The following is a 15,739-nucleotide window of genomic DNA, read 5'->3' on the forward strand; positions in this document are numbered from 1 at the left end:
TCTGCACAGTCCTCCCTTGAATGCAGATCTATAAGTTTCCCTGCTGCGCCGACTGGGCACGCCCCTGCATCGGACACTTGGATCTGGGGTGTCCAGGCGAATGGCACTGGAAGCAGAGCCTCTGGTCACGGCAGTGAGTCCAAGCAGAGTGTCTAGCGTCGCCACACACAGCACACGGCAGGTTATTCAGACCCTCAATCCTGGGGGGGCTGGGTCTATACTGCTTGTTTGACATGTCCTTAGCAGGAGCAGACTTCTCCACTAGGACTTTCTCTAGCATTGAGATGATACGTTCAAAGGCCTCTGCCCCCTTGTCTGGGCGAGTATCCTGCTTTTCAGGTGAACACATATCAGTGCCTGACATCTCAACTCTGTTCACTAGCACACCCTCACTGGGCCTTTTACTCACGGCTGCGGCAACACCGTACGAGCACACCTGAGTGTGGAACTCGTCAAGTACATCTTGGACCTCTACAGCAGTCCACTTATCGATCGTCTTTGATCTGAAAGTCATGGCAAGCTCTTTGGATGGACAGTTCCTGATGAACATACGTGTCACCTCCAGGAGAGGGCACTCAAGTGTTTTACCTTGTTCTTTGAGGCGATCAGTGGCAACATCTGCAGCTTGATTGAGGCGTAGCCAGTAGTCATACGCATCCTCACCACTCTTCGGCAGCGTGGTGTAGAAGTCGGCTAGGGGGATAGGTGAACAGGGAACAGCAGCAAAATGCTTACGTAGAAGACCATAGATGGCCTCTGGGTTTTCAGCGACATTAATGCCACTGCTCCTCGTCCCATACTTCACTACATCCTTAGCCCTGCCCCTGAGATGGGTGAATATTTCTTCCGCCTGCTGATCTGCTCTGATGTTCGCCTTTTTCACATAACTCCTCATTATGTCTTCCCACTCACGCACATTCACTGCGTCCTTATCATCCCCTCTGAACGTTGGAGGCTCCTTCACCCTCCTGTGAGGTACCAACTGGACTTGGGACAGGTCTAGACTCTGGGTGGATGTATCAGTGGGCGTGGTCTGTGCATGCGCAGTGCTAAGAGGAGGTAGCGTTGAGTCAAGGCGTGCAAGTATGCTATCTGCCAGCTGTAGACCAACATCTCTAATTATGTCACTCATCTGGCTCACTACATTAGGTAACTGGAAAGCAGAGATTGGGGATGGGGCATCACTGACCCGTGTGCTCGGTGCATGATCAATGTCGTGGCTCTGAGAAGGAACTGTGTCCCCACTAACTGAAAGGGCCCCAGCAGTATCCTGACTACCCACAACATGAACATCACCCCCCTGAACAGGACTATCATAACTCAACACTGGAATCCCCCTACCTCCACTGAGGAGGATCGCTCTACCCCTCCCAATGCTACTGCTTAGTGGCGTACTGAAACATCCTGGTCTGTGGCTCATGTTGAATTACAATTCAAGAAAACAGTACTATACAGACTAATCAGATAAAAGACCAGTAAAGAAAAATGTCACCAAAACAGCAATAAAACTAAAATAAATCACAGATCGCATTCATTAATTCAACAATCCATTTGTGCATAACATCACCGAATGAACTGAGTGAAACCATACGCCGCCCACCAGACAGCACGCAGGAGCGGTCCAGCAGAGTGATCCAGTAGAGTGGTCCCGGGTCAAGGTGAAGAGTTGACTTCAGGTCCACAGGTCACGGCACCAATGTGACGGGGTGTATCTTTTCATGAATCACTCTCAGCTGGATGGCTCACGTTCATTTATTCTGCAGAACAACAGTGCATCAATTTCTGGACACGGGACTTGCAGGGTCATCGAGCTACATTCTAAAATGATGTTACACACGGACATTCACGTTAGCGCCATCATTGTTAACAACAGAAAACTCACATTAACAAACTCGTGATATGTTCCAAACTAACATACTATGAATGGGAAACTCAAAACAGCTATCTTACTTATCAAACATTCAAATAAAACATAGGTACATTAATAATCTCTTAAATTATATGCGATCTCAGACCCTGCAGAAAACATGACCTTACCGTCTCAGTGGTTAAGAATGCACTGAGGGAGATCACGTTACGTCCCGTGCAAATGCACTGTCCAGCTATATTTACACAGCATCCGGGTCACGGACACAGCATCCGGGTCACGGACACAGCATCCGGGTCACGGACACAGCATCCGGGTCACGGACACAACCCGGGTATACCACGTCATTAAACCCCTAGAGGGCGCAGTTTATACCTATTTTAGCTATAATTGAACTTGCCCTTTCTACTCCGTTACAAGTGCAATGACGCTGTCGCTTTTTATAAACACATAAACACTGTGCAGCTGTCTGAGATATCAAGCCTTCCAGGGGGCTATTCCATCAATGTCGCTAAAGGGAAAATCCAGGCTTATTTTTTTATCTGAAGTCTCACGAGAGCCCAGTTTCGCTGTAGCATTCAAGATAGAACCCAACAATATTCTGACGCAGCGGGTTTGAGCTGAACTCATTCCATCACATCTGGGTTCTGACTGGACCGGGTCTGGTTCTGTGGCACCGCCGGTTCTTTTTGCTCCCCCCGGGAGTTTCAGTTTCAGTTTCAGTGTTTCCTTGCCAAGCGGTTTAATGATGTGAAATGAATCTGTGAGCTCGGCCCCAATTTTTTGTCCTGTGGACAATGTGTTATTTTCAAAGCGGCAGAAAGGTCACCCCAAATATTCTTATTAATTATGTATTCTAATTAAGGGTCGGATAGAGCAGGAAATACAATTGTCATCCAACGCCTCGTCACTATTAGCCAGAATTGATTCTTCACAGCTGGAATGAGTTGAATAGAGGGGGACGATTTCAGGGGTGAAATCTCATTCAAACCAGGAAGGTTCATTAGCGTACCCTCCGTGAATAGTAATACTCCAGACTGTAGTCAGGACGTGGATTATACTATGAGGACATTATACCAGTTATACCTCCCATCAATCATCTCCCTCAGCCCTCCCCCTAGTGCATCTTCAACCACGTCTCTGATTCAGAGCCACGCCTCTCTGTCGTGTGATTCGCTGGAATCAAATAATGACATCCTGTAGCCAGGTTACAGGTGAACTGGACAGACAGACAGACAGGAGGGACACATTGTTGGCTTAAATAAGGACCACTTGAGAATATATAGGGCCAGTTTCACAGACAAGGTTTAAGCCTAATCCTGGACTAAAAAGCATCTTCAATGGAGATTTTACATTGAAAGTGTGATTTAGTCCAGGACTAGGCTTAAGCCTTGTCTATGAAACCGGCCCATAGTGTTTTAAAAACTTTGAGAGACACAGAGAGAGAGAGAGAGAGAGAGAGAGAGAGAGAGAAAGAGGGAGGTGGGTGGGTGGAGAGAGAGGCTTACAGAGACAGTCGTCATTGTCGAGCTTATTAAAACTTGTTTGAGTGACATCAGTGAATATTCAGTATTATTCAGGCGTAATGCAGAATTAATTTAAAGCTAATTTAGAAATAAGAGGAGAAATTGAGTCAACATTTGTTACGTGTTACATAACTGGATACGAGTCGTGGCTTTGATGAATTTAATTATGAAGAAATTAGGCTTAGCTTACAGTGCTGATAAAAGCTGCTTTTCTCTTGGCCTCTCTCTCTCTCTCCCTCTCCCTCTCTCCCTCTCTCTCTCTCCCTCTCTCTCTCTCTCTCTCCCTGCCCCTCTCTCTCCCTCTCTCTCTCTCTCTCTCTCTCTCTCTTTCTCAGTTGGAGGGTGATCTCGTCTCTAAAGAAGAGGCTTATCTCTCTCCATGATGGATCAGATTCCCGCTCATTTAAATTCAAGCTTTGCCGGGCCACATATATTTTTCTCTAAATTCATATCAGTTATTTTATTCTGTGGGGAAGTGTCTTCTGGGAATATCCCTGAAGGAAGATTTAGCGGAAGTGCAAGTATTGTTTTGCACTTAATGTCAGTTCCTTGGAAAACAAAGCAGATTTGTACTTAGCATATTTTCTGATGCGAGCAGAAATGTAAATCCCATTAAGTAAATGAACGACATGTTTAATGACCTTTGGAAAGAAGAAGGACGTTAACATTTCACACCATGTACTGTACCTTTATCTTTGTGTACACGGACTGAATGTGGTCAAAGTTACAGCAATTGTTTTTTTTAAAATATTTTTTATGATGCAATGTGCTTTGTTTATTTGTTCATGAAAGATTATTTGTTTGATTTGATTCGTTTATTTGTTTATTTGTTTGTTCCACATGAAAGACAGACAGTCAAACATAACGAAATCAATCAACAAAGGAATAATTAGTGAACAGTATTCACTTATTAAAACTAATAGAAATGTAATAAATATAACATAACAGAATTAAAATAAAATACAAGTAGCAGCATATTTGAGAGCTGCATTTGCTTCAACCACCATATCTGCATCCAGAGAAAAGAGGAAGACAGAGAGAGTTTAAAGGCATATTATATATATATACATATATATAGGCATGTATATATATACACAGTATATGGTCGTGTGCGTGTGTGTGTGTATATATATAATATTCATAACATCTGTGATTCATTGGCGCTGTCACCCCACAGGGACACTTTGCAGTAAGAGAAACAGAAGATAATACACCATTACTGGACAGTGTGTCATTTCCCTGTTGAAATCAGCACCGTTGTTCTAACAAGCCGGGCCGCTCTGAAGCCGACACGGTCCTGAGCCCCGCCGGGCCCAGAACCGGCCCATCTCACACAGCAGCAGACTGACCAGCTGATCAATAACACTGAAACATTCATACTTACAAGAAAAGCAGAAACAGCCGACTCACACAGCGGTGCTTAAACATGGCAGGAATCACTCTGCTGCACGGCTCTCTGACTGGACCGTGTGCGCGCCCGTGTGTGTGTACGCCTGTGAGTGTGTGTACGCCTGTGAGTGTGTGTACGCCTATGAGTGTGTGTGTGTGTGTGCCAGTGAGTGTGTGCGTGCCAGTGAGTGTGTGTGTGTGTGCGCCAGTGAGTGTGTGTGTGTGTGCGCCAGTGAGTTTGTGTGTGTGTATACAGTATACTATACTGTGTTCTAAGCCAGACCATCCATGAATATATTTTTATGTATATGTATATATATTATGTATTCCAGCAGACACTTGCACACAGAATATCAACAAAGACATGTATGGAGCCATTAGAATGAGGTCGCAGCCTGGAGGTGAAACAAGATGGATTCTTTAGAGAATCTGGTGGATGAATCATTACTCAACCTGGATAGTTTATCTGTTGTTTTGCAACCGATGCAAATTTGTTGTTTGTTCTGTCAAGTTTCCTCATGAAACAGGTAATGACGTTAGTGTGAGAGATGAAACAGGTAATGACGTTAGTGTGAGAGATGAGAACCGTGTTTTAATGCAGCAAGGTGCTGTCAGGAGCCAACCTCCTCCTGCCTTCATGAATACTGTGTGTGTGTGTGTGTGTGTGTGTGTGTGTGTGTGTGTGTGTGTTCTATACTGTGTTCTAATCCAGACCTCCACACTGTGACTGTGTAGCGTTGCAGTGCAGCGTACTCTACTCCCATGGTCGGCACCGGGTGTTCCTGGTTATTAAAGGAGTGATTATGGTCTTGGAGGCGTTGGGAGTAAGAGGTGATATGATTGCATGTGACATGGAGGTAATGGCCTCTTAAATCCACAGACTCAATTAGCCTCCGAGTGGCTCAACTCATTATGTCTGCTGAGGACTTTCACCCCTGTCACTGTTCCTAAACCCCTCTTGATCATACCAGTTTTTCAGGCATTGACCCATGAAAAGTGTGTACGTGTGTGCGTGTGTGTGTACATGTGTGTGTGTGTGTGAGTGCAGTATCCGCCACACTGCTGGGTGAAGAAAAGTGGGAGAGAGGGAAAGAGAAAGAGAGGGAGAGAGAGAGGGGGAGAGAGGGAGGGAGAGAGGGAAGGGGAGAGAGAGAGAAAGGAGAGTGAGTGTAAGAGAGAGAGATATGGGGAGACAGAGAGAGAGAAATAGAGAGGGACAGAGAGAGAGAAAGAGAGAGAGAAGTTATATGTCTATTTTAGCAGTGATCTATGAATCTTTATGGGGAGGATTTAGTCCTTCTGGGTGGTTCTTTACGATCCAGGAGGAAGGTGGCGGACGTTAGGCGTCTCTCTGTAGCCTCAGTTTAATTTGGTCTTATTCCAATACAACTGATGTTGTAACACTGGTAAACCTGGTAACGAGCTTCCATTCATCATCTCCACAACCACCAGGACGCTGCTCTGCCCCACTTATCCTCAAGGATGTTTGTGGATTTTGGAGCAAATCAGTGACGTGATTCTCCGCTTTCCTGAGAGGAAAGTCAGTCAGAGCTGCGTTAGAAAGAAAGAACACAGATGTTTTACCTGTTGTCGCCTACATTCGTTCCCAAAGCCGGGGTAAAGTGTCTAAGGGTGTTTTAATCGATCAGGCTCACTACTAGTGACTTGAGACAAATCTACTAAGACATTCGTCGTATCGTGGTGGACATGAATGTGAGGGAAGGACTGTGTAGCACGACCACCGCTGATGGTTTACCTCAGAGACACGACATCTGTAGTCTGTGTAGCGTACTGTAGTACTGTAGTACTGCACAACTCTCTACTTTCATCACGTTTCACGATATTTCTCTCTGCACCGCCCCAAATGTTTATGCTATTTAAACGTTGTATTCTAGAATTTAGCGCCAGTCTTTGCACTCGTCATAGATACAGAACCTAACCCTAACCCCTGTTGTTCATCCCTGGGCCAGTGGGACAACCTGTAAACATTTACGTTACTTTTACTGTACATTACATTTACTGTACATTTTTGGCCTTTAGCAAATGCCTTTATCCAAAGCGACTTACAACAAATACGTCTAAGTAAGTGAATCATCTATCCATTCGTCATGAAGAGAAATAAATAATCTGCTTCGGCCAGAGGCCATTGGCAGTCATAATGCTAGAAGAAGGAAGAATTATATTTTATTTTTAATATATAGTAAAGAAACTGAACTGGGGGATGGAAAGGTTTCAGGAGGGACAGTTAAGGTGGAGCCTGAAGAGATGGAGGTCTTCAATCTACGGCGGAAATAGGGAGTAACTCTGCAGTCCTGACAGCAGATAAAATGCTAGAAGAAGGAATAATTAAATGTCGTTATAGTAGAGAAACTGTGCGGGGGGTGAGGAGGTCTGTAGGAGGGACAGTTCAGATGGAGCCTGAAGAGATGAAGAGATGGAGAGATGGAGGTCGTCAATCTACGGAGGGAGACAGACACAGGGACGTGTGTCCTTGGCTCGCCTCAGATTTAACAAGAAACATTGTTTCTAAAGAGAAAAGGCCTGAGGCGTCTTATTACTTAAACACATGTGGTGTAATCAGGAGTCTCTCAGCTGGAATGAGGGGCTGGGGAGTTGAGGACAGGTAAGGAGAACAGGTGATGGAGGGAGGGGGGGGGGACAATAAGAGGTTGGGGACTGAGGTACTGTAAGGAGAACAGGTGATGGAGGGGGGGGGGAGACAATAAGAGGTTGGGGACTGAGGTACTGTAAGGAGAACAGGTGATGGAGGGAGGGGGGGGGACAATCAGAGGTTGGGGACTGAGGTACTGTAAGGAGAACAGGTGATGGAGGGGGGGGGAGACAATAAGAGGTTGGGGACTGAGGTACTGTAAGGAGAACAGGTGATGGAGGGGGGGGGGACAATCAGAGGTTGGGGACTGAGGTACTGTAAGGAGAACAGGTGATGGAGGGGGGGGGAGACAATCAGAGGTTGGGGACTGAGGTACTGTAAGGAGAACAGGTGATGGAGGGGGGGGGAGACAATCAGAGGTTGGGGACTGAGGTACTGTAAGGAGAACAGGTGATGGAGGGGGGAGGGGGGAGACAATAAGAGGTTGGGGACTGAGGTACTGTAAGGAGAACAGGTGATGGAGGGGGGGGGAGACAATAAGAGGTTGGGGACTGAGGTACTGTAAGGAGAACAGGTGATGGAGGGAGGAGGGGGACAATAAGAGGTTGGGGACTGAGGTACTGTAAGGAGAACAGGTGATGGAGGGAGGGGGGAGACAATAAGAGGTTGGGGACTGAGGTACTGTAAGGAGAACAGGTGATGGAGGTAGGGGGGGGACAATCAGAGGTTGGGGACTGAGGTACTGTAAGGAGAACAGGTGATGGAGGGAGGGGGGAGACAATCAGAGGTTGGGGACTGAGGTACTGTAAGGAGAACAGGTGATGGAGGGAGGGGGGAGACAATAAGAGGTTGGGGACTGAGGTACTGTAAGGAGAACAGGTGATGGAGGGGAGGGGGAGACAATCAGAGGTTGGGGACTGAGGTACTGTAAGGAGAACAGGTGATGGAGGTAGGGGGGGGACAATAAGAGGTTGGGGACTGAGGTACTGTAAGGAGAACAGGTGATGGAGGGAGGGGGGGGACAATAAGAGGTTGGGGACTGAGGTACTGTAAGGAGAACAGGTGATGGAGGGAGGGGGGAGACAATCAGAGGTTGGGGACTGAGGTACTGTAAGGAGAACAGGTGATGGAGGGGGGGGGGGGAGACAATAAGAGGTTGGGGACTGAGGTACTGTAAGGAGAACAGGTGATGGAGGGAGGAGGGGGGAGACAATAAGAGGTTGGGGACTGAGGTACTGTAAGGAGAACAGGTGATGGAGGGAGGGGGGGAGACAATAAGAGGTTGGGGACTGAGGTACTGTAAGGAGAACAGGTGATGGAGGGGGGGGGGGAGACAATCAGAGGTTGGGGACTGAGGTACTGTAAGGAGAACAGGTGATGGAGGGAGGGGGGGAGACAATAAGAGGTTGGGGACTGAGGTACTGTAAGGAGAACAGGTGATGGAGGGAGGGGGGAGACAATCAGAGGTTGGGGACTGAGGTACTGTAAGGAGAACAGGTGATGGAGGGAGGGGGGAGACAATCAGAGGTTGGGGACTGAGGTACTGTAAGGAGAACAGGTGATGGAGGGAGGGGGGAGACAATCAGAGGTTGGGGACTGAGGTACTGTAAGGAGAACAGGTGATGGAGGGAGGAGGGGGACAATAAGAGGTTGGGGACTGAGGTACTGTAAGGAGAACAGGTGATGGAGGGAGGGGGGAGACAATCAGAGGTTGGGGACTGAGGTACTGTAAGGAGAACAGGTGATGGAGGGGGGGGGGGAGACAATAAGAGGTTGGGGACTGAGGTACTGTAAGGAGAACAGGTGATGGAGGGAGGGGGGAGACAATCAGAGGTTGGGGACTGAGGTACTGTAAGGAGAACAGGTGATGGAGGGGGGGGGGAGACAATAAGAGGTTGGGGACTGAGGTACTGTAAGGAGAACAGGTGATGGAGGGGGGGGGGAGACAATAAGAGGTTGGGGACTGAGGTACTGTAAGGAGAACAGGTGATGGAGGGGGGGGGAGACAATAAGAGGTTGGGGACTGAGGTACTGTAAGGAGAACAGGTGATGGAGGGGGGGGGAGACAATAAGAGGTTGGGGACTGAGGTACTGTAAGGAGAACAGGTGATGGAGGGAGGGGGGGGAGACAATAAGAGGTTGGGGACTGAGGTACTGTAAGGAGAACAGGTGATGGAGGGAGGGGGGGGAGACAATAAGAGGTTGGGGACTGAGGTACTGTAAGGAGAACAGGTGATGGAGGGAGGGGGGAGACAATCAGAGGTTGGGGACTGAGGTACTGTAAGGAGAACAGGTGATGGAGGGAGGGGAGGGACAATCAGAGGTTGGGGACTGAGGTACTGTAAGGAGAACAGGTGATGGAGGGAGGGGAGGGACAATCAGAGGTTGGGGACTGAGGTACTGTAAGGAGAACAGGTGATGGAGGGAGGGGGGGGACAATAAGAGGTTGGGGACTGAGGTACTGTAAGGAGAACAGGTGATGGAGGGAGGGGGGGGGGACAATAAGAGGTTGGGGACTGAGGTACTGTAAGGAGAACAGGTGATGGAGGGAGGGGGGGGAGACAATCAGAGGTTGGGGACTGAGGTACTGTAAGGAGAACAGGTGATGGAGGGAGGAGGGGGACAATCAGAGGTTGGGGACTGAGGTACTGTAAGGAGAACAGGTGATGGAGGGAGGGGGGGGACAATAAGAGGTTGGGGACTGAGGTACTGTAAGGAGAACAGGTGATGGAGGGGGGGGGGAGACAATCAGAGGTTGGGGACTGAGGTACTGTAAGGAGAACAGGTGATGGAGGGAGGGGGGGGGAGACAATAAGAGGTTGGGGACTGAGGTACTGTAAGGAGAACAGGTGATGGAGGGGGGGGGAGACAATCAGAGGTTGGGGACTGAGGTACTGTAAGGAGAACAGGTGATGGAGGGGGGGGGGGAGACAATCAGAGGTTGGGGACTGAGGTACTGTAAGGAGAACAGGTGATGGAGGGAGGGGGGAGACAATCAGAGGTTGGGGACTGAGGTACTGTAAGGAGAACAGGTGATGGAGGGGGGGGGGAGACAATCAGAGGTTGGGGACTGAGGTACTGTAAGGAGAACAGGTGATGGAGGGAGGGGGGGGACAATAAGAGGTTGGGGACTGAGGTACTGTAAGGAGAACAGGTGATGGAGGGAGGGGGGGGAGACAATAAGAGGTTGGGGACTGAGGTACTGTAAGGAGAACAGGTGATGGAGGGAGGGGGGGGACAATAAGAGGTTGGGGACTGAGGTACTGTAAGGAGAACAGGTGATGGAGGGAGGGGGGGGACAATCAGAGGTTGGGGACTGAGGTACTGTAAGGAGAACAGGTGATGGAGGGGGGGGGAGACAATCAGAGGTTGGGGACTGAGGTACTGTAAGGAGAACAGGTGATGGAGGGAGGGGGAGACAATCAGAGGTTGGGGACTGAGGTACTGTAAGGAGAACAGGTGATGGAGGGAGGGGGGGGACAATAAGAGGTTGGGGACTGAGGTACTGTAAGGAGAACAGGTGATGGAGGGAGGGGGGGGAGACAATAAGAGGTTGGGGACTGAGGTACTGTAAGGAGAACAGGTGATGGAGGGAGGGGGGGGACAATAAGAGGTTGGGGACTGAGGTACTGTAAGGAGAACAGGTGATGGAGGGAGGGGGGGGGGACAATAAGGCCAAATCCCATTTCTCATGTTTACCCCTAACCCCTCGTTTTGGAGTGTGCCTCTGAAAAAGCTCAGTTTGGATGTAGCCAAGTAGCCATGTTGATTCCTTCTCTCGTAGATGAGCTCCACACACACACACACACACACACACACACACACACACACACACACACACACACTTCTCTCAGAGGACAAACGCTCCCTTTCATTCCAAGACCTGCGTTCCGTTCTGCACATTGACGTCGTCAAAGCCATCAGGGTGAAATGAGAAACGCATGAAAAGACACATGAATGAACACGTCTCCCTTCCATTCTGCCTGCTGATCTGTACCAACCCACGTCCATTCACCTGTCAACATTCCCACTGAACGCCTCAGGACTCTGAACTCCTTTGTGTGGCCAAAAGACCGTGTTTCACTTTTTATCGAAAGGGGCTTGAACCCACAAGGTGACGACTCCTCTTCCGACATGTTGACATCATCTCTGAAGTGACACGTACAGGAGCAGGACAGGATGTAGAGGAGGTCGCTGCAGTACAGGGCTGCACTTATCTAGTGTCTTGTTCTGAAGCTCTTTACAACGGCCTCTCATTCACACATTCACACACACATTCACACACCAAATGGCGGCAAGCTACCATGCCATGCGTTGGCCCGCTTGTTTGGATCATTAGACACTGGTTCTACCTCCTGAACTACAGCACAGCTGTACAGTACAGTACAGCTACAGACAGACAGACAGACAGACAGACAGACAGACAGACAGACAGACTCACCACAGGTACAGTGTGTAGTACAGTGTGACTAAAGCCGTGAGAGCTGAAGGAAACGCTGCAGTACACAACAACTCCCAGAAGAAAGCATCCCCCCCCCTCCCCCCCCCCCCTTCCCCCCCCCTTCCCCCCCCCTTCCCCCCCCCCCCCACCCCCCCGTGTCCCGGTAATGATGACTGATGTTGATGATTAGCCCAGTGGCTACACACCCGGGGGGGGAGGGGGGGTGGTGCAGTGTCGATGTTGTGAATGGACAGATCAGTTCTGCGCTAGTTCGCTAATTAATCATCACAGTTTTCGGCGGCGGCGGTCCCGGTCAGGTTTCTGGTGGAGACGACTTCCTGTCCAGGCTGGTAAGTACAGCGTGGCAGTGCAGGACATGGGGGGAGACAGACTATTGTATGAAGTCAAAGAAAACTTTACCTTTTTGTTAGAAATTATGCTTAGACCCTCTGACTTGTTCCTTTGGATATTGGGTCATTGTGTCCTAGTTTCTACACAAGAAATCCACTACCTCTCTGTTTGAATATACCGAACACCATAATATACTGAACACCATAATATACTGATATATATATATATATAATATAATATACTGAATGTCACAGACACTTTATTAGGAACACCTGTACACCTTGTCATGTATTCAGGTGGTGTAATGGTGATTAATAGATGTTGATGGGGAATGTTTCCTTGGCACACTTTGGGCCCGTTAATACCAATGAGTCACCGCTTGAATGCCGCAGCCTTGTTGAGTATTGTTGCTGACTGTGTGCATCCCTTCATGGCTACAATGTCCCCATCTTCTCATGGCTGCTTCCAGCATGATAATGCACCCATGTCACAAAGCAAAAGTCATCTCAAACTGGTTTCATTTTCATTTCAAGCCTTTATTTCAAATTAGGGACCGCTGAGGGAGATATCATGAACATGACAATGAGTTCAGTGTTCTTCACTCGCCTTCCCAGTCACCGGATCTGAATCCAATAGAACACCTTTGGGATGTGGTAGAACGAGAGATTCACAGCTGCAGGAATTGCGTGATGCAATCATGTCATCATGGACCAGAATCTCAAAGGAATGTTTCCAACATCTTGTGCAATCAATAGCATGAAGAACTGAGGCTGTTTTGAGAGCAAAGGGAGGCTCTACCCAGTGTTAGTGGTCCTAATAAAGTGTCCAGTGAGTGTGTATATGAGTGGATATTATCCAGCCAAGACGTGCTACCCTGCAGGAGACTAAGTAAATAACAGGCATGGCAGCATTGACCAGCCAGCCTTAAAGGTTGGCTGCATTATCACAGGAGGGGGAAGTGCTTTATTATGACTGGAGCTGACCAGGGACCAGCTGACCAGGGACCATAGGACTGCTGTCTGACTAACACTGCACTGATACAGATATATAAATAAACTGTATGGATAGCAGCACCCAGCCATGCAGCTACTGTTAGAGAGAGTGTCCTGAACGTTATTTGCGGGTGTGTCCCCATGCTACCTGTGTGTGTGTGTGTGTGTGTGTGTGTGTGTGTGTGTGTGTGTGTGTGTCTGTCGGTGCACTCAGGGGCATGCGTTCTTATTAACGAGGCTTCAGTGAGATACTTGTGTTTACCAAAAGAGAGAGTGACTGTGCGTGTGTGTGTGTGTGTGTGTGTGTTTGTCTTGGTAGGTGTGTGTGTGTGTGTGTGTGTGTGTGTGTGTGTGTGTGTTGGTGTGTGTGTGTGTGTGTCTTCTCAGGATGTCAGAGCCCACACTGTGACAGGCAGCCAGTGGAGCGAGTCGATGTAAACAACTTCAGCAGCTGTCGTTGATGTTGTTCATAATCACACAGGAGAGTTTGACTCATTTAAGCTGCTGGAGACAGGGGAGGTATGAGGGTTAAATGAGTTAGAATCTATCAGCTCTGTGTGTGTGTGTGTGTGTGTGTGTGTGTGTGTGTGTGTGTGTGTGTGAGTGTGTGTGAGATATACGTACGTGTGTGATTTGTGTAAAGGTCATCTGTCTAATTTGCGAACATGATCTGAGTCAGGTAAACATATGCTGTGTTCCATAATGATATTGTTGCTTTATTGCATCATAGGGTTCCATCACCTGGGTGAGGGTTGTCCTTAATCACCGTTATTATGTCAGAGGATTTCCAACAGTCAATTCCTTTTAGTCTCTTTCAGCGCTCTGGTACGCCATGTTTAATCACTGGCCTGTCACCACCTGAACACACACACACGTTGCCTAAGTGACCTGAACATACACACACGATCAATCAGAAGTGGAGTAATAGAGGAAGCATAGGGGAACATAATTTAATGGTACACCGCACACACACACACACACATGGGCACAAACTATAGAATAATACATTGTAATATACCAGTAGTACCAGTAATATAACAGTAGTACCAGTAATATACCAGTAGCTGTGTTTGAATGCGTATAGTAACAAAATATTCATGGCAATCAGAACCTCTTCATGAATCATTGATGTGCTTGTGGGCCGTTATTCCAGCTGTTCCATTATTAATGCTCTGGACCGTCTGTCCACACATAACAGAGTGCTCTGGACCGTCTGTCCACACATAACAGAGTGCGTATCCTTGGCTGATGTGCTTTGTCCTCTGAGTATAAGGTATTATACAACATCATGAGACCTAAGTCACAGCATGATGCTGTCCACATCTTTAATTCAGACTCAGGGCCCTATTATGCACTTCTTAACTTGCCGTCTTAAGTCTTAATTAAGACGCACCGCCAGGTTAAGACCTACCGCCACCCTTATTATGCGCTTCATACGCGCTACTGCTATTATGCAGGTGTCGCTAGGCGCCCACACATAACACGTAAGACTCCCGTGCATATATTGCTCATTGTGGGAGTGTTCATATGTTAATGAAGTGCACTAGGCGCCCCTGCTATTATGCGATCTGACTTTGCTCCTAGCGCTAAGAAGTGGTTTGAAAAGTTCTTAAGTTTAGACTTCATGCACGTTTTGAAACATGAGCGCGCCTCCGCGGTTTGCGCATGCATGTGGGCACACATGAACACGCACGTGGCTCCACGGCAAGACGTCAATTACGGTCACAGTATAAATGCTTTATTTCAGAAGGGAGAGGCAGAGAAGCGCGCTGACCTCCTTCTTAGGACTTCCATAATAGCATAGCGCTAATGACTCAACGCAGCCGGTTCTTAAAGGGAATGGCACCTGGCACGCTGATTGGGTTGATTGAGAAGACGCCCAAAACACACCCATGACTAATTTCTTTCCACTACCGCACGCATAATAGCAAAGTGGCCTTGACCACGCCTCCACGTCTTAAGTTTAGATCTACCGCCTCGTCTTATTGATGAAGTGCATAATAGGGCCCTCAGACTCTAGAACTAATGGTCTGTTGTTTTAGGGTTCTAGAACTAATGGTCTGTTGTTTTAGGGAGGGTGCTTGGTGTGACATGGAAACATGGAAATATGCCTCCATCTCATATAGTCTCTTTATTTATATTAGTTTGTGTTCTTTACCCACACGCACACACGCACGCACACACACACACACACACACACACATGCACACACACACACACACACACACACACACACACACACACACACCTACCTTCCCACATACATATATGGTGTTGATGCAGATCAAATACGACCAGCGCAGTTCTTCATTTCACACTGTTTCTTTCCACTGTCTTCAGTGTTATGACGTTTTATTCTCCAATTTTGTAAACCTTGTACTTGTACTGGTGTGCTATCTTGGCCAGGTCTCCCTTGAAAAAGAGACTTTCATCTCAAGTAATTAAGTAAGTAAGTAAGTAAAGCTTTATTTATATAGCGCCTTTCGTACATGAAATGCAACTCAAAGCGGACCCCCTGGACATCTCAAGGGACCCCCTGGATAAATAACGCGTTAAATAAAA

General features: G+C 47.9%; 1 protein-coding gene across 1 annotated transcript in view; it reads left to right on the forward strand.

Annotated features, from left to right (window-relative positions):
• LOC308175318 (glypican-6-like) overlaps nt 1–15,739 on the forward strand; it is a gene marked incomplete at both ends in the record, with an annotated part of 215,632 nt that overhangs the window by 122,581 nt on the left and 77,312 nt on the right. The gene's annotated exons all lie outside the window — the stretch shown is intronic.

This window comes from Nansenia antarctica (genome assembly GCF_963989245.1).
Source record: "Nansenia antarctica genome assembly, contig: SCAFFOLD_123, whole genome shotgun sequence".
Classification (NCBI taxonomy): Eukaryota; Metazoa; Chordata; class Actinopteri; order Argentiniformes; family Microstomatidae; genus Nansenia; species Nansenia antarctica.